A 19,538-nucleotide genomic window follows, 5' to 3' on the forward strand; every position below is an offset into this window, starting at 1 on the left:
AGGCCAGAGCATCATCCCCAGCCCATCGTGATGGCATTTGCAGATGAATTTCAACAACTCAAGCAATGAGATCTGCACGAGAAGTCTTGGGGCAAGTCCTGGGGCCAGGTCGGCGAGGAAGGGATCAGCTCACGAGCTTAATTAAAGAGAAAACCCTGATAATAAGACGTCGTGTTTTCTGGCTGCTAATAGCAACGCAGCCACAAACGAAGACACACGTCACGCATTTTAAGCCTTCTGTAGAAGAATTCCTGCAATGAGGATAATAACGAAATACAAGGAGGTGCTCTGAGGCAAATGAACTCCCACGGATAACGGAGAACAAGGAAAGGGAAAAGAAAAGGGGGGGAGAGAAAAAACAGTTGGATCGGAGCAGAACTGAGTCCTGGAAATACTCCAGGCCCTGGAAATCGGTAGGCTTCTGGTTCTTGATGGATCCCTCATGGAGCTTAACAAAGGCTGGAATATAAAGATACGTTATTGCCTTTTCTTTGGGAGTTGTTTGCCTGCATTGTGGGCTAGGGGACTTTGCCCTCGAGCCTAAAAATAGGGATAATTGATGTAATCCTAAACCGAGGGAGCCTGCCAGCTGACTGCCCAGATTATAAACCTGCCTTCTCAACCCATGGAGGCCGTGGGGTGACACGCAAAGAGGATATTTTTTGTGTGCCGGCCTCCTAATTGTGGTGTGTGATGAAATAACAGTGGGTGATGTGAGCAAGGGCTGAATGGGACAGTTAAGAAACCCGTCAGCTTTTGTGAGAGGATGGATTTTGGGAGGCAGCCACCTTCTCTGGAGGTCAACCCATCCCTCTGAGCTGCTGAGGTCTTCGGACACCATCCTGGCTGTGTTGCAATCCAGCAGACAACATATTGTGTCCTTGCTAGCTACGTCTGTACTGGTATTGCCATCCCAAAATAAACCTAGGCTCAGTTCAGGGGTTTCATATGAGATACGGACCCGTTCCCACTAGGCAGTTTGGATGTACCTATTCTGTTTGGATGTTCCTATCCTATTTGGATGTTCCTATCCTATTTGGATGTACCTATCCTGTTTGGATGTACTTACCTCGTTTGGGAAATGGTCAGCACGAGGACTGGGGCTGCAAAAAGAAAGTGGTCGGTGCCCAACATATCCTGGCCAGGACTCGGTTCGGTGGTGGCCGTAGCCAGCCATCAGAGTGGAGATTTTACAGCTCTTCTGGGCAGCCTCCTCATGCATAGCGTAGCTGAGTCTTCATTAGGTCTGGGAGATGCTACTGAAAAATTAATAATGCACTTACGGGTCTTAGTTAAGGAGGCTGCTCCGGGCAGCGAGTGGATGTCCCTGCTGACTGGGCCTGGAAAGCTGGAGAGCTAAGTGTTGGTTGCTATTTATTCCTCTTTATTTAGCATCTATATTTAATGCTTCACCTCTTCCGATGGCTTTGCAAACATGAATGAATTAATTGGGAAGTTGCTGCAGTGCACGAAACGAGTAGAGCCCTGCTAATTAGTCGGGGTGGGGTGTTGGTGCGTCCCCGTTCAACAGGCTGCTCCCAGTGTTCATGTTTCCTTTCTTCCTTCCTGTCCAAGTGCTGTTTTTGGCTACCCTTCTCGGATGGGGAAACCCAAGATTCAGCAAAACCCTGCTTTGAAGCGTTTTTCTTAGAAAGGCAAAACAAAAACCTCGGTGCTCTAGAAAGAGGAGTTACGCTGAAGCATTAAATTTCCTGATCTAAAATGAGTTAGCTTGTACTTTTTTTTCCCTTCTCTTTCTGAAGAGTGATCAGATAGCATTAAACATATACCTGGCTGGGAATGTATCTCTAATTAATTGCATTGCAGCAAATGAGACCATTTCAATAAATCCTCCGTGCACATTTTAGACCTTAATCAAGTGGTAACCTCTTTGACAGCGCATTGCAGCGAGCTAGGTAATTTCACCCCGTTGGAACAGGCTTATTCCAGAGAAGTGATTAATGAACGAGGAGCTGTAGGTCATTCTGCTATTACGGTTGCTCTGAAGCGTGTTTCTCTTTTGCAGCCATGTCTTGCTGGAAGGCAGAAGCCCATGAGCCCAAATCTTTTGAGCATCTTCCTCTTCTGGATAAGATTTCTCACCCCCCGTCTGGTATCTCCCTGGAATATCAGTGGGAACGTGGGGAAATCATTTTGTTTCTTTTAGGTTAACCTGAACGTATGGCTCATAGCATCCTCCCCTCCTGCAAAAACTAACGGGAGCTGAGATTCCTTTCCACATCATCGTGGCTTCAACACGCACCCTGCTTCTGCTCCAGTCACCAGGGGATGATTTAGTGAGTTAGCTCTGGAAATAAATGGAGCTGGTTGGAACAGGCCATACGCCTCCTATCTCTCTGGATGCTAAACCTCACTTCCAGCTTGCCCTAGTGACTTTGGTTTGAAACCCTACAGCATCTTCCCAAGGATTCTTTGGGGACGTTGGGCTGGGAACAGCCCAGAGCTCTTCCTAGCTTTGTATCTCCGTGCCTTGTCCATCCTCACACCAGGGTGGGTTGCAGATGGCCTTGTACAGATGCTCACTGGCGGTGTAGCCTTCAATATTACTTCACTGCAGAGTTTTCAAGTCCTCTAATCTCTCCTGGTGCTGCTGAGTTTCCTGCATCCTGCTGGCTTCATGCAATGTGCTGCCTTAGTAGGACAGAGAGGCACGGTAGAAAAAGATGAGCCCAAGCAACCCAAAGTAGCCCCAGTGAGAAATTGAAGAATGCAGAGGAGAAAAAACATGATGTAAATCCCAGTAACTGTCAGGGTTGAGGACTGGATGTTTTGGGGAGGGAATATTGTTTGGTTGGTTGTATTTTGCCGAGATGAAGAAGACTTTCCCCATGCTGGCTGTTGGTTATCCCTTGTATCCCCCACTCTGCTCTTGCCTAGCTGAAAGGCTCCTCCTCATAAGCATTTCACACTCAACGTACTGACTTCAATGACCTTGGGTTCATCCCCGGCCCCAAGACATTTCGACGTGGTCCTTATGGAGTCCTGGGAAATGCTGTGCCCGAGGGAAACGTGGCCGGCGCGCATCAGCTGCTACCCAGCCACGGCTCCATCCGGCATCAGGCTCGGATAATCCCCTGTGCCTTTAAACGTGATGCACATCAAAGCCAAACAGCGCCGAGGAATTCCCCCTTCCCTCCTCCCAGCCCTCCCTCCCTCCTTTTCCCTTTAAAATTTTCGGAACCGGGAGAGCGGATTGTGGCTGACACAGATTTGTAGCCGTCTCCATGGATACAGAGCCGGCTAGTTGTATGTGGAGCGTGTTCATTGTTAAGTTTCTAATTTCAGCGAGGTCGCTGGATGGTTTTTCTCCTTTTTTTTTTTTTCCTCTGAGATACCCAGGAGAGGGATGAGAGCTGTCGGTGCCCCTGCCTCGCCAGCCACGCTCCCTTGCCGCTTCCCCGCCATCCTCAGAGCAAAGGCACTGGGAACCAGCCTCCCGTTTTTCAAAGCCTCGCTGTTTTTCCCCATCTGCCCGTTCCTATAGGTATTCGGCTCACGTCCTCCTCGGCAATTCCCCACCAGCATCTCCTCGGTGCTTTCTGAGCTCTGCCGTCCCCGCTCTTGCTCCCGGTGCTCCCGGCAGGATGCTCAGCAAAGACTTGATGCTGAGGCACGGCAGGAGCTGGTGGCGGCTCAGATGTGGCCCACCACGAAGGACACCCCTTACAGAAACAGTTCTGCTGCAGCTTTATTTCCCTGCTTCAAAACACCCCTCTCTTTTTTAGGGTAAGGCCTCCCCTCACCAAAAAATCTATGCAATTTTTCCTGGAATCTAAAACTAATTCAGAATTATAGAAGTAATTAAACTCTTTTTTTTTTTCATTCAGAAAGGAACAATATTCGTATGAAACAAGATAAACGGCGCATAGCACCGACTTATTAAGCAATTACTGTTATTGCTAAAATGCAAATAGGGCTCCGACATCTATGGGTGCTAAACAAACCATATAAAACCGGCTTAAATTTGATAAATGTTCAAAATGTTCTAAGATTACATCGGTTTGGAGCCGATTTTTTTTATTTTTTTAATTAATGCTTGTAGATGAGGGTTATAACTTTAAATAAACCACATGCGTGGTTCAAAAATAATTGGGTACATACTGTGTGCACCCTACACAATGAAGTGCACAGAAACACTGACAAAAATGCACGGAAATGCAGATAAAAATGCACTTATGAAGAACAAATTCTGGCCGAGGAGAAAGGGTGCAGCATTACCCATGTCATGCATGGGGCAGAACTGAGATGTGGCTGCCATTTATAAGGAATTTGTGGTGGTGGTGGTGTTTCAAAAGTTTTTTATGGTCCAGTTGTCCTCTGGAGGGTGGCAGAGATGTTTTGCCGGGTGGAACCGGGCCTTGGTGCTGGTTTGGTTGGCAGTAGGGTTGCCTACGTGGTCAAGAAGAGGTTGGGGTGGATGGTGGCAGTGCTTCTCCTGCGGTGCCTTTGGTGTGAGGTGGTCTTGGGGCAGAGCTGTGAGGCATCATGTTGTAGGTCCAGAAGCAGGAAAGGCTCAAAACCAGACTGCACAAGGTTCTGAGTGATCCTGTGAACATTTCTTTGTGTAGCACTTGGGGTTTGTCCAGCACAAACCTCTCCTTCCTCATACCAAAACGAGGAACTGATGGCCTGACCCGTGTGAGAATCTGCTATAGCCCTCAAAGCAGATTCCCCAGTGGACCTTCAGGCAATCAAGAGGCCATTTCACCTCTCCTTGCCCTTTGATCCCAACACAAGACTCTTCCATTGGGTCCTCCATGAATTTGACTTTACTATTTTTTGGTGAACACTTCGCTGTGCATCTGTGTTTGAATATAGTCTGAAAGCCAGGAGAAAAGCAGCCTGCATTTCTTGCCTTTAAACCTGTAAACACAAATGTGAGGTGTTTTTGGAATTATTGATGTCCTTTTTTTATTTTTTTTTTCCACACGGGATGCTGGGGAAGATGGCACATTTGAACTGCCCTGCACCGCCTCTAAATGTCCCGCCTCATTTGGCCAATCCGTAGCCTGGCTGCAAACCCCAGGGGCGTGCTAATTGAATTAAAGCCCTTCATATAAAGCACTGAACTCTTCAGGTCAAGTGCAGTGAAACACACAGCCCTAATTGAGGTACTCGCTCACTCATGTGCATGCTGGTGGAAGGCTCGTCTGATTGATGGACCTGCTGATGTGCTCCTGGAGGAAGGATTCATGCCTGACATTTCAGGCCCAGCTGCTTAGGTTGGGGCGGCCTTCGTGCTTCCTCCACACCGAAATGTGATTTCTATTTCTATTTTTCATCGAAAAGGTATCTTGTTCCTTCCAGTAGATGTGTTTGGGAGCCAGATGTAAGCTTATCCTCCGTGGTGACCCCCACTCAGTTCCTCACCTTGGCGCTGTGCGGAGGTTTTGTGGTGCCCAGGCTGCACTGACCTGCCCCGATTTACCCAATAAAAAGTGATTTTTCCTTCCTTTTTCAGTAAGTGGCCATCTTCCTGGGCTTCCTCACCTTTTGAAACAGAGAAAGGGATGGTTGATTGAGGAGAGATTAAACCAGGGGAGGGAGCAAGAAGGCCTTTAGCTGGAGACGGCCCTTTTTGTCGGGGTTTTGCAGGAGATGAAAGGCCGGGTGGATTAACCCCAGCAGGAACGCTTGCATATTCCACCCTGTTGTGCTTCTTTCTACTTCTGGAGAGAAAACGACGTGCTCCTGAACAGGGTGGGTGTGATCACAGGAGAGGGAACAGTACGGGGTGCGACCTTGGGATTCTCTTGGGTCCAAGGGAATGGACCACTTGAAATATTTGTAGGGCATCTGGCAATGTGGAAAGGGCTCCTGCTCCTGAGGAATGAGGAGGGATTTGACCTTCTGGTCATGCCTGGGATGGGATCTGGAGTGAGTTCAGGCTCTCAGCATGCAAAACCAGGAGGTGGTTTTGGGGGCTGGGTTGGGATCGTGTCAGGGATCTGGGAAGGCTCAAAGCAATATCTCCCCTTCTCCCAGGAGTTTGAGGTGAAGCCATCAGGGTGGCGAGGGGCTGTTTTAAACCTGGCTGCTGCCTTAAGATCCCAGCAGGAACCCTGGAAATGTCTGATCAGAGCAGATAAGTGGAGATCACCAGGCTCACCACGCTGTTTTCTGTAGAGCGGCTCGGCGCCAAGGTTGGATAAAACCTGGATTTTTACCGGCACAAAGCCAGAGATCTTGTCCATTTGCTCCTGGAGTTTGTCCTTTTCCCACTGCTCGCAGGTTACAAAAAGGTCATATTGTAAGGACAAATCCAGTCCCCAGTCTTCTTAGAGAAGGGCTGTTATTACTCTGAAGTGAAAACAATGAAATCAAATAATGCCAGACTTTGCAGTAGTCTCTTCTGTGCAGAGAGCTCTAGAGGCTTTGCTGTCTCCCTAGGAAAGAAATTACAGTCTGGGGGTTAACTCTTCTGCTTTAGTTAGTTTTCAGAGTTGATTTTGGCTTTGGTGTGGAATACCTCTTCAGAGTTTTTGTTTGCTTGCTGTCGTTTTAATGAAAATATTTTATTTCATGTCTATACTGCTTAAAAATAATTGGGAGGGAAGGCAAGGGGATAGCTTTTCATCAAATATTTCATTTTCCTAAAGATCCTTGCTTGGAAAATATATTTTTCTGAGAAAGCCTCTGTGCTCCAGGAGCTAAGGGTGAACACTTTCTTCATCAGGAGAGACAAGGAGAGGAGTGGAAACTCAGAAGGTTTGCACAAGGTCAGATTTCCCCAAAATGAAGAGCAGGAGGTGCCAGCCCTACTGCACTGTGGTGGCACCAGCACATTTCCCATCCCAGGAGAGTTCCTGAAACTGGGCACAGGCTGCTGATGCTCCATGGTGGGCACCGCCACCATGATGCAAAATGCTTTTGTATTACATGCTAGAAAGGATGGGCTGATCTGAGGGGGATCCACACACAAAGACATGATCTACTGCAAATTGAGGTGAAAGAAGTGATTCTCAGCCCTGCAAACCTCATATTGGCTCCAGATGTGATCTTTGCACTGCCATGATGTGGATATAAAGAGGGGAGCAGGTAAACCTGGCTGGTCTTGAGCAGTGAGAGGGGAGCAGGACAGGACAAGACAAAGGGGATGCCTGGATCATCCTAAATTCATCAAGGAGAGGGACAGTGGATGGGTTGTAAGGTACCAGCAGGAAGCACCCTGTGCCTCCCCGTGGATTTGGGGCCACCAGCAAGGAGACCGCTGTGCTCTGAGCCCGGTGGCTGGGGTCTCCCTTCGCTGGGGCACTGCAAGGAGACCTGGGGTCAGCTGAACTCAGTGCTCCCCTTGCTCCCGATCCAGCACTGCACCAGCCTGCGATAGCTAAAACCACACCAGGGCAGCTACCACCTCCGAGCAGCTGAGAGAGAGGAGGGAATAATTAACCTCCCTTATTAGTGGCATGCAAATAAAACTGCCGGCATCCCCAAAGGTTTGCAGAATTAATCACAGCCGAAGTGACAATGACCAAAGAGTAAACAAAAGGAGAGCACGTCCCACTCGTCGTCGTGATGCTCCCCAGCACATGCACACCCGTGGACACATTTTTTGCCTTCTCTGCCTCCCAGAAGAGGCGTCACAATATCACGCAGGGGTCCCAGATGGAATTACTCTGGTGCTGAAGGTGCTGAGCATCCTTACGAGGTGGTTGCTGCTCTGAAGGAGTATTGCTAATAAGGCTTCACCCTCTGCTTTAGAAATGCCTGGCGGAGTGACTTCAGCTCCCTGCTCAGCACCAGACCTCCTGCATGTCTTTGGGAAGACTTCTCACCTCCTTTTGCTGTTCCCAGTGCTGTAGGGCTGCCAGAAAATGATGGTGTGTAAGGGACACCCATCGCCTTTCTGCGCGGGCTGTTTCCCCCCAAGCTCCCTAAGGTGGATGCTATTCCAAACCTGGATCACCGATGTTTTGCCAGCATCCTTTAAAAACAGCCAGCAAGGTACTGGAGGCTGCAGTTTGGCTTGGGGGGAGGATGCTGTGAGACTTCTGTACAAGGAAACCCAACCCAAGGATCAGATCAAACACTCTCCTTGCCAGTCCGCTAAATGCACTAAGTGCTAATTTTTTTTTTTTTTATTTTTTACCTCTGCTCTGCACACTTAAAATAGTATCCCTCCTCCGGCTGTCCTCAGGAACTCTTAAAGGAGGTTAAAAATACAAACGTGAAAGCTGTAATAATAAACGTCCCCTCAGGATTGATCAGAAGCCTTTCAGCTGGGTTGTGGAGCCAGGGCAGGAGACCACAGAATGAAAGCTGGGAGGTGCCCAATAAGTTGTGTGATGAAGGATGCAGGATTGTGCTTCCTCTCCTGACCCTGCCCTGTCCCAGCTCCATGCCGTCCCCTCGGGTCCTGTCGCTGTCCCCAGAGAGCAGAGCTCAGCGCCTGCCCCTCCGCTCCCCTCGTGAGGGAGCTGCAGGCCGCCATGAGGCCTCCCCTCGGCCTGCTCTGCTCTGGGCTGAACAAACCCAGGGACCTCAGCTGCTCCTCACATGCCTTCCCCTCCAGACCCTTCACCACCTTCATAGCCCTCCTTTGGACACTCTCTGCTAGTTTTATGCTCCTCTGACACTGAGGCGCCCCAAACCGCCCCCAGTGCCTGAGGTGAGGCGGCAGCAGGCAGAGCAGAGGCCATCGCTGAGGCCAATATATCAGGCTGATGAAGGCTAATTTTTTATTTTACCCCTAAATTAATTTTTTTTCTTTCCACAACTCTGGCTGTGCAAAGAGATTCCTACTGTCAGAACTCTTAAAAGGAACTATCAGTCCCTCATAGTGGCTCACTGCTCCCAATTCACACACGAATATGGTGTTGCAGTTAATAGGAGGTAGCTTGATGGCTTGATGATGAAAGCCAGGACTCGGACATGGCTTCAACTGGTTTTGGCAGCAGGAGGAGGAAAAACGTTGCTTGGCTAACACGAAAAGCCTCATTCTGGATCTCTCCCTGCTCCTTGATCTTTTGCTCCTGTGAGCTAATTGGATTTTGCAACTGAGAGGCAGAAAAAGGGTCTCCTGCTGCACAGATCTCCAGCCCCATGAGCAGCATGACAGAGCCCGGCTTTCCCATACACTGCGGTGTATTCAGTCCTCCGTGTCCCCCTTTTATGCCATAGTTATGTCAGATATTACGTTGGGATGAAGATATTTTGAGGCTATCTTGGAGAAGGAACAGATGTGGATTACATGGATGTATTTTGCCTTACCATCTTGTAGGATACATGAGTGTACGAGTCCGGTTCCTCTGATGTGTTGTGGTGGGAGGTACCCAGGCAGATGTGCCTGGTCTGTACTAGAAAATCAAGCACTGCCAGGCCCTGGACATTGGGTTTCGGGGTCAGAAATGCTAAATTCTAGGTTTCTTTGCTGTTTGGTGTGCATGGATGTAGGCAGACAGCCCGCAGCGGTGGCTCCTTGCAGGCATAGCCTTGTGCATTCAGCCTACCACATGCAGATAGCCCACCAGGGCAACACCTCTGTAGTTTCACTAACAAACCAAACAGGGTCAGGGCATGATCCTACATCCCGTGCCACGATGTGTTACCGTGGTCCAAAGCACAGTTTTGGCCTGGACCAACCCTCCTTCCCCCAGCCAATATCTGGGCACGCCTAAGGGTTTAGCGTGGATGCTTTCCAGTGGGCACAAGGCCAGCCTGTTTTGGAGGATTGGGTGAGTTTCGCCATATGGACACGAGCCGTGCCATGCTGCCTGCCCTCAGAGAACTGGCTGCGACCCAGTTTATTTCCCAGCACGGCCATGGGCTGTGTGTCCCGTGGGCTTTGTGCGCTGCGTCCTTGGGCTGTGCGAGCTCGGATGGCCTTTGCCAGGTGTCTGCAAGCTTTAAGGACTGTTAATGAGAAAGCAAAACCCTACCGGTTGCATCCCCTCCCTGGGAAATCCCTGATGTACCCCCAACATCCAGTGTTTTCTGTGCATGCACCTAAGCAGGAATATCTCCAGATCTAGAGGATTTGGGGTCAAAACACGGGGGAAGCAGAGGCGTAGGACTGCGGTGACCTACCAGCTCTGAACTTAACCAGATGTGGATCACCCCGATCTGCAAACTGGTCAGCTGTACCGATGGGACTGCACGATGCCTGGCCGTGCACCACATTGTCCTTAGGTGGCACGTAGCCACAGAACACCTTGTTTCGGAGAGCTGTGGGTGCCACAAACCTTTATTGTGTGGCTTCCAAAAGTGGTTGGATGCGTTAATTTGGAGGAAAAAAAAAAGTAAAAATCTAGCTAGGTAGAGCCTGATAGGGACATTGCTGGAGATTGGGAGTGTTGGGGACAACTTGTTTTGTCCCATTTGTACTCTTACTCTGAGGTCTCATGCAATTTGATCCAGTTGAAGCAATTCAAGGGAGTTTGGATTTGTGACCCCCCACCCTGAACCTCTCTTGCATGTTTTAAAAAAAGAGTGTACAGCTTTGGGAGAAGTTTTTGGGCTCCAGGGGGCTGATAATGCTCCAGGCTCAGCATCCTGAGTGCTGTGTGATTTCAGAGGCACAGGGGGACCTCCAGCTCACCACCAAGGTGACATCTCCATATACATGCAGCCTTCACTGCAGGTAGCCCACCTCCCTCCTAACGCATTGCAAACCACACAGCCCCTCAACTAACCCCTTCCTCCAGCTTTTTTGGCTATCTGCGTCAACTGAAATAACTTTTTAAGTGGGGGGCTGATCCCCAGAGCTGCTCGCAAGGGGCACTTCTGAACGTGTTTGGCGTTCATCTGCATAAGGCGGGGGAGCAGCCCTGCTGAATTAGTAAAGAGCAGAGCTGTGCAGCTCCACGTGGCATTGATGCTAATGGGAAATGGCATGAGGAGGAGGGGGAGGAGAGCGCCGGCTCCTCGGAGAAGCTTCACCTGGTGGGAGGAGAGGCAGGAACTGACCTTGAAGAAAAACTCAGCTCAAACACACGCGTCTGAGCAAGCTGAAGTGGCTGCATTGGTGTTTGGCACTGGCATTGGTAATGCATTTGGTGTGGGTATTGCCATGGGGCTGTGCCCTGTGCACCCACAAAACCAGGCAGTGCTGGTTTGGTCCTCAACAGCCCCTGCAGAGGTAGCTGCCACCGAGCAGAATGAGTCCCCAGCTGAAAATTTCCATGGATTTCTTGCAGCAGGAGGAAATTCTCCTTCTGTAGCAGAGAGCTTCACACTAGTAGGAGGCGTCAGGCCAGGGTATTCCTGACACAGGGACATTTTCTTGGTTCTCTCCACCCACCAAAGGAGCACAGACTATTCCCTTTCTCCCCATCACTCCTAAACTGCTCCTAGCCAGACATTTGTTGCTTGAAGCGGTGTTTGATTTAACCAGAGGCAACCTCACGCCGTAGTCATCACTCAGTTCTTGACACTATCAAGGCCTGGGAGATAAAGGAACGAATTAAAAGGGAAGGGAATAAAAAAAAAAAAAAATAGAGAGAATAATAAAGAACAGCCCTATCCCCTCAGATCTGATTTCATGTTAAATGTTTTCATCTTTGCAATGAGCACTAACAGCTGATCGGCGGTGTCTGCTCTTTTCACTCCCTTGTAAAATGCGGTTGTTGAAAGAGACGGGGAATGTTGTCTCCTGCAGGAGATGAATGGCCAGCGGCTGCCTGGATCTGAGAGCAGGCTACTAGGCAGGCTTGGCAGCCCGTGGAGGGCTGGAGTATTTCTGAGGATCCCTAACACCACGAATATCCTGAGTTGGAAGGGATCGAGCCCAGCTCCTGAATAAACTACTGACAGTCCGATCCCTGCTGATATTTTCTTTTTCCCATCCTGCTTGTGCCAATGGCTCTGTGTCATAAGAGAAATGGCAGCCACGTGCCTCATGTCCACTTCTTGCCAAGTCAGGCGAAGGCTTTTATAGGCTCGTTGGCTGTTATCTGGCACCTAAAACATCTGTTTCCTGGGACTTTTTGCCTGTGCTGGGTGTGTTTCCACCACAGGAACCACACGGCTTCCTATTTCCTAAAATCCCCAAAGCTGCAGTTGGGAGAGTTGAGTGCAGTTAATCTTAAGCCAATTTACCTACCTGGTTAAGTCCTATCCCATTAATCCTGTAACCACACAAAAACCTTATTTCCCCTGGTTGACCAGTGTCAGATTACCCTAAAACTGCTGATACCCCAAAACCATTTTAGGGCAGAATGGGATGGCAAAGCAGTTGCTGGAGACCTCCCTTTGCTTCTCTGATGCTTCATCGGAGACGTGGCTGTGGCAGAAGTGCACAGCCCCTGACTTTCCAAGCAAGGCATCCCCAGCTGTGCCTGCAAACCTGGGCTTCCCCCAGTGCAGCTGCATCCTCCTGCACCTGCTTCTCGAGCAGGGATGCAAATGGAAAGCTGAGTGAGTTAAAAATACGGCTTTAGAGCTCCGCTTGCACCATTAGGCATTTCTCAGCAGCGACCTGGCAGCTTAGGGGTCAGGCTGCTTCGTTATCCTCCGCTGTGATTAAACACACCCCTGGAAGCCACTTGGGGACTTGCTGGTTAATGTTTCTGGGTGGAAACGGATCTGAAATCCCAAGTAATGCCGCCTGATAGACACTACCTGCGTGGTGATGAGACCTGTGCAAGTTGATCTGACCACGTTAGAGTCACATAAAGAGAGGACAGGGCCTGGTTTCTTGGGCTCGTTATTCTCAAAGTGTTCAGGCTCGTGGTTTCGGAGTCCTTTCTATCCACATGCTTGGATTTGAATCAAGGCTGCCAGGCTGGTTTGATACCATCAGGTGCCAGCCCGTATCTCACGGCAGCGGTCACAAAACATCACAAATATATTAATACAATAGTGGTTTATATGATTCTTTTCAAAGATAAATGCTTGAAGGATACATCACCCATTCCTGAAGGATTCTGTGTTTGCCGTGATGTAAGGCACTATCCAAGTAAGCATGAACTCCGTATTTTTAAAGAAATAACACAGTTTTGCTACAGGTATCATGAGCCACCCACGAGATGCCTCTGCAGCAGCACGGCGCTCCTGGACATGGTCCTTGGTAAACAAGAGAGACAAAGCTGCAGCTGGAGCTGTGTTTATTCATCATTACCTATTTTTTTTTTAGTTAAACCTCCTCTATAAGAAACTTTCGGATCCCTCCAGCAGTGGCAACTGGCTCGGGGCTGGACACTGCCCTTTGCAGCTCCTTTCCTCTCGGGACCTCCTTGTTAAGCACAGCTTTGGGTTTTATTCCTCCTACCAGCCGGTTTCACAAAGAGCCAGCCGGCTCCCTAATCAGCTCGGCGTGTTGGCAGCCCATCGTCTGGTACCTTTGAATCAAGCGCCTCTGTTTCTACTAACACAGGCAACTTGATTTGTAAACAGATACTTAAGTGGGTGTTTTTAGCGGTATAGCAGATGGTCAATACATCTGCCTCCTCTCCCTTCTCCGCGTTCGCTCCCCTCCTCTACGATTACAGTTTCTTACCATTTTTCTCTCTAACGTGGATTTGGTTAAAAAAAAAGAAAAAAAGCAAAGCATTGCAAGAGGGAGAAAATTGCTCAGTGAGTTTCAAGAGAAAAAAAAAAATAATAAAAACTTGGATGGCAACCTTAAATGTTACCTTAAAAGCCCCGTGAAAGCTTCCCACGCGTCCTCGCTTCTTTGCTTGACTTTCCCCGCTTGAGTAAGCCCCGGATCTCAATGGGACTGCTCGTGTGGGAAGAGCACGGCGCAGGGAGCCGCGCTTCTCACGCACGGAGGCTCGTGACTAATGCCACGATACGGGGCTGGCGTCTTTGTTTGCCTCTCTGCTTGGTGGCGTTAGTCACCGGGGTTTAGGCTAAGTGCTAAGGAGGCTGCATCTGATCCCACGGGCTGAAACCTCGCTCCGTGCTGTCCTGGGAAGTGCCACCAGAGCCTGCCCTCTGGATTTTCCATTCCCATTTTGGGGGACCTGGAGCAGGAGGCAGCCCTGGTTTTGTTGCAGAGGGAGGATCTGGGCTGTGGGGCTGTGGGGGCTCAGCTTTCCCTGTGCAGCACCCTGGATCTTATGGGGCAGAAGGATGCATGCTAGAGGTGACAATAACAGGGCCGTTTGGTTTAGGGCTGTCTGTGGCTGCCTGGAGGGGTTAGAGGAGCCCAGGTCACACCCTGGCACCTGCAGAATTGGGATTTGTCTTCCCAATTTTGGGGAGTGAGTGAAGGACACAGCTCTGTTGATACACGAGGTATGGTACCACCAGTGCCAAATTGTCCTCGAATTGATGTAAACTGGTGATGTGAAGGGTAATAACGACACCAAATACAGTGATACGGGTTCTTTTTGACGTGCCTTGTAGCTTTTGTTTCATCTGATGGGATAGTTTAGCCGCTCCCAGCTGCCCCCTTCGATGCGCCCTGGAAGGACGATGGTGCCCACCACCACCCACCTTCCCACCTCCTCCCCTTGCTGCAGGGGCTGCTCCTCTTCCTTCCAAGGCTGTTTCCTGGCCCTGTTTGCCTCTGCCTTGCTGTTTTCCTGGCCGTATTCTCATTGTGTGGGGATGGCTGTGGCTCCCAGCACCTGCCCATGCCCTTGGCCTCTGTCCATGGCTAGCAGAGAGCCCTGCACAGTAGCCAGGGCTGCATGTGCTTCTGTTCCCTGGCCCGGAGCCCAGCCACTTTCCCTCCCCGGCCCTCCTTTCCCTGAATGAAGCAGAGGGATTTGGCCAGCTGCCCAAACCCTCCGGGCTTTTATCAATGGGATCAACAGTTTGTCAGCACGGCTGAGTCACGGCGAGATCCCGTTACCGTTCCTAAAACCTCGTCCCAGCCTCAGCTGCGAGCCCCCGGGGGCTGGCGTGGAAGGGATTTGCACGGACCCCCTTCCACATGCCCCCATACGTGTGCCATGCACCCCCTTGCACTCACACGGGGGCAAGCAGCCTGTTCACACTGGCTTCCCCGTGGTGGCCACCCAGAGGAGTCCCTGTCCCATCACTGGCTCCTGTTCCACCAGCTCTTTCCCAGCATTTTAAAATTTCCTTTCTTTGCCTACGTCGCTGCAAATCCCAGGCCCTCCAGGATGTCCGTCAGACCCTCGGGAGCTAAATAAAACCAGGCAACTAGTGAAAAAAAATAAAAATCAGCATTCTTTTTTTTTTTTTTTATCATTATTATTTTTTCCCCTACGTGTCAGAGCCCGGAGGAGAAACTTCAAGTCAAATCTTTGCACCTCAGAGACATTTCAAGCGCCTGAGAGGTGCCAAAATCGGTGTCCGAAGATCTCACGTTTGCTTTTGTGCAGTGTCTTTCAGCAGTGACCGCCGCGGTTTGACTTTGCTTCCCCGAGGAAACCAGCCCTACGTGGCGAGGGAGGGCGGCTGTGGACCCGTCGTACCCTTTAACACTGATTTGGCAGAGGATAAATCCTACAAATTTCACCATGCCCATGACTAGAGGAGGGATCAGTCCTTATCCTTGGTGAAGGAAGAAGCCCAGGAGCTTACCCCCTCTTAAATTCCAGCAAAAACAACCATTAAAAAAACTTTTTGGGTAAAGCCTTGGGTAAATCTGTTGGTGTTTGTGCCATGTGGGATGCCAGGGAATCCGCCCTCCCTACATCTTAGCACAGGGAGAGGTCTGGTGGTGATTTCATGGTGGAGCGTGTAAAGAAACATCTCAGAAGATGCACATGGGTTTGTTTTGATATGCACAACCACCAAAATTTCCCAATGACCCAAATAATTATAATGTAGGTGTTGCCTTGATTATTCCGGGCTCCCATTTTCTTGGGGTTTTCCCCATCCCACCTCCCGTGGATGGCAGAGTGAAATATAAAGGATATTTCTGCACAGTGAGACAGATGGTGATGGAAGGGAAGTTTGTAGGATTGAGGGTTTTTTGGGAGGTGAGGCAGAACATTTGGTGTTAGGGAGGGGCACGGCAGAAAACCAAACTTGCTGTTTTTAGCTGGGTTGTGGCTGAGGCTCCTCGGGGCTCCTGGGAATCCTTGGAAAGTGGCAGATTCAGCTCCCCGCTGACCTTTGGGGATAAAACTTCTGTTCTCAAGGAAGATCTTGATGGGTCAAAGCCCCCAAGTGCCTCTTCTTTGGATCTGGAGAAGGCTTTCTGGAAGGTCCTGCCTAGAACAGCCGTCTGCACCAGGGAGGAGTAAATTAGCAGGGATTTGAGCCTCGGTCTGCCACTTCTGAGCAAATCCACACTAAATCCATTTCCAGCTCTTGCTCCCCCAGCGCCTGCTCCCCTCCCCTGAGTGCTGCGGGATTGCTTCGTCTTCCCACAGCCATTTCGGCCATCAGACGAAACCAACCCCATCCCCTCCTATTCCTGCTTTCCCCTGGTGCCTACTTAGACCCATTAAGTTTTTACCCTCGCTCCTGTTTACAATCTCCATTTACTGTTCCTCCCTTCTTCTTTCTTCTGTTTAAGATGTGCTGCTCGCATCGCTGGTGCTTCAGAAGAAAGGAGGCAAAGAGTCCCATCGGGTTTTAGGGTTGATGATGGCTTTGGGTGTTGTTTCTTTTGTTTTTCCTTTTTTTTTTTAGGGTTTCCCACAAATGTCCTGAAAGGTTCACTGGGGCCTTGGAAGCTTGGTTAAAGCTTCCAAGCGCAGCACCTTGAAGCTGAAACCTCCTGCAGCCTCCCTGCTAGGAGATCCCCTCCTGGAGCCTCGGAGGGGAGCAGAAGATCCCCGATCTCCCGTAAGGATGCAGGAGGCATTGCAGGTGGTGTGAGCTCAGGACCTCAGAGAAGAAGCTGTGGATAATTTACAAACACAACCTTTCTGTCTCCTCCAACAAGCCCCGGCCCTGCCCAGGCAGTTACCCAGCAGAATTACGACTTTTAATTACCATTTTTTTTTATGACTTCCTTTGCGTAATTGCGCTGGGGGCTCTTTGCTGCGCCGCTCTCATCTGCATCCTCCGAAATCGCTTTCCCAGGCACTACCTAGTGAATGGCAAAGGGAAAAAGGGCTCTCAAAATGCAGAGCTGGGCTTGTTGGCTGCAAAAAAAGGTGGCAGCCCCGTTAGCACAGCAAGCTGGCTTCACAGCTCGCTTCCCTTCTTTCTTCCCCAAAACGCAGCGAGGGGATGGCTGAAGCCCTGCAGAGGCCTGGACATTCCCATCTGTCTGCCCTAGCACCGAGGTTTACTCCTCATTAGGGCACTAATTGGATTAACATATCAGCGTGGCGGGGCGAAGATTTTAGCCTGGCAGCCCCTCTCCCCACCCCGTTACAGCTCGGTGCCCCCCTCGTTACCTTTTAGTGGGTTTACCGGGGTGCTGGGCTTGTGCACAGGAGGATCTGCACAAAGGGGGATCTGCAGATGGAAAGCTTTTGGAAAATGCAACCATTTATTGCTCAAAGTGAAGGTGTGGAAGCCAGGTGGGCTTTGCAAGGGGGGCAGGAGGCAGGAGCAGGAGTGGGGACCACTCTGGGAACGCAGCCAGATCTTTAAGCAGGCAATATGGATGGGATAATGTGTGTCTACGCTGAGTTCCCCGAGTGCTTCAAAAAAAAATATGGGATTTTGGGCTTGAGACAAGCCCTGAAGAAGGCCAAGAAGTGCTGAGACCTTTTCTAGGCTGCTCTGGCCCGGGCATCCCGCAGAGGGATCCAAAATTCACCAAGATTCCCCGACGAGGTCAGGGCCATATTTCCCTCGTGCCCCTATTCCCACCGAGACCGAGGGTCCAGAACTTGAAGAAGAGCCCCCCGTAACCCCCTTTTAAAACACATTTTGTTGTGACAGAGCAGCCTTGGAGCTTGGCTGCCCCTGAGGACGTCTCCATCACCTTTGGGCATCTTCAGGACAAACCCCAGCTGGCAGGAGCGGGCTCTCTCACCCCACCAAGCTGCCTTTTCCTAAATTGAACCATTTGGCCCCCCACAGGGTGAAGCAGCCTGCCTTTGCTCTTGGCACTGATAACGTGGTCTTGCAAACAAATTCCAGCAGTGACAGCACGGTGCTTTATTATTTTATTTTATTTTTTTCCATTTGCGTTTTTTCCACCTTTGTCTTTCCATCGACTGGTTGGCGCTCTCCAAAGAGCACAAACCACTTGATCTCATGGCAATAATTAGCTGCGGGGGGGCTAATTAACTCCCTCTTCGGTGCTCTGAGGTTCCCACCGAGCTGTGTTTTCCCCTCCATTGATTTATTTCCATCGGCTAGGACAGGCAGCAGCATACGTGAATCCCCTTTTGCTGGTGTCCAACTCTGAGCCTCGCTGGAAAACGGGGATTTTGCCTCCAGGTCAGGTGTGCACAAATTAATGGGAATGAGGAATTAAGTCTTCTTAATTCCTCACGTCTCCATGCTGATAGGAGATCTCGCCTCGCTTTCAACACACTCCCATCCTTTTCCCATCCCTGCGCGCGTTCACGATGTCGTCTTTGAGATTTTTGGCTGAGCAAAGCAAGCACAACCTGCTGGGACATCCTTTGCCTTGGGAAGGGGAGGATGAAATACGTGCCCTCTCTTGACCTCGTCATGCTTTACTTTCTCTTTTCTACCGAGGTGCCCGTTTTTGTGATGTTTGTGGGATGTAGGATGTGGGATGTAGGACTGGGACAAGCTGTGTTCGCTCTGTAGCTCCTGGGTCCTCTAGGTACGAGACATTGGGATGGTTTGGGTCAGCACGTGTTGGCCTGAGCCAGAACTGGGCAAGGAACTACGCTGGTAACATCATCCTCCATCCTTCCTGCTGGCCGTTGGTGGCAAGGACTGGGGAGAGAACCCCCAATAAAACCCCCAATATGGGATGTTTTCTCCTTGTGGCACCCAGAAAAAAAAAAAAAAAAAAAAAAAAAGAGGAAATAAAAAGAGCAGGCTCTTGGTGAGGAAAGGAATAGGATCCAGAGGTGGGTGGAGGAATAATGCTGAATTTCCATTGTCCCCATCCCCATGATTCTGGTGTTGCGGTGCTGGAAGGCCCCCATTTTTTCCCCCCTATCTTGGTCTGCACGAGCCCAGCTGGGGCTGAAGCAGGACTGAAACAAGAGGTGAGGACAAGGAGTGGGGTCAGACACCAGCAAAACCAAAACCCAGCTGCGGTGGCCCCCAGCTCGCAGAAGAGGCTGAAAAGCATCCGCGGCCGAAATCCTCCGCTGGGATTTCCAATCAGGCTCGAAAGGCGGTGGAAATCACGGGGATATTTATTCGCTTCCCATTTTTAATCCTGCGTCGGACCTGATGGCAGTGATGGCTATTAGGGCTGATTGGACATGGCTTATTATTATTATTACTATTATTATTATCCTGGCTTGCTGCGGGCTCCGGCAGCGCTCTGCCTCTTCTCTGCTGCTCGAGTGACTCCTAGGGACCCAGGATGGCTCCGTGGCAGAGTTATTTTGCCTGTTATTATGTTAGAGATTTGGTGTTGTGCTATTTTTTCCCCCTCCCCTTTTATAAAGGGAACAAACAAACAAAAAAACAAACCCCAAACCACTAAGAATGTCCAGACTGAAGCATTTCTGGGTATTTATAGCCATAAAAACCCTATTAGGGTCCCTGGGTCGTGGGTCCTGGGTCCTGAGGACCTGGCCTCATGGTTTGGC

At 50.1% G+C, this 19,538-nt stretch overlaps 1 protein-coding gene across 1 annotated transcript in view; it reads left to right on the plus strand.

Moving 5' to 3' along the window:
• Positions 1–19,538, plus strand: part of XKR6 (XK related 6) — a gene marked incomplete at both ends in the record, with an annotated part of 126,453 nt that overhangs the window by 41,064 nt on the left and 65,851 nt on the right. The gene's annotated exons all lie outside the window — the stretch shown is intronic.

Source organism: Netta rufina (assembly GCF_964035555.1).
Source record: "Netta rufina genome assembly, chromosome: 3".
NCBI lineage: Eukaryota > Metazoa > Chordata > Aves > Anseriformes > Anatidae > Netta > Netta rufina.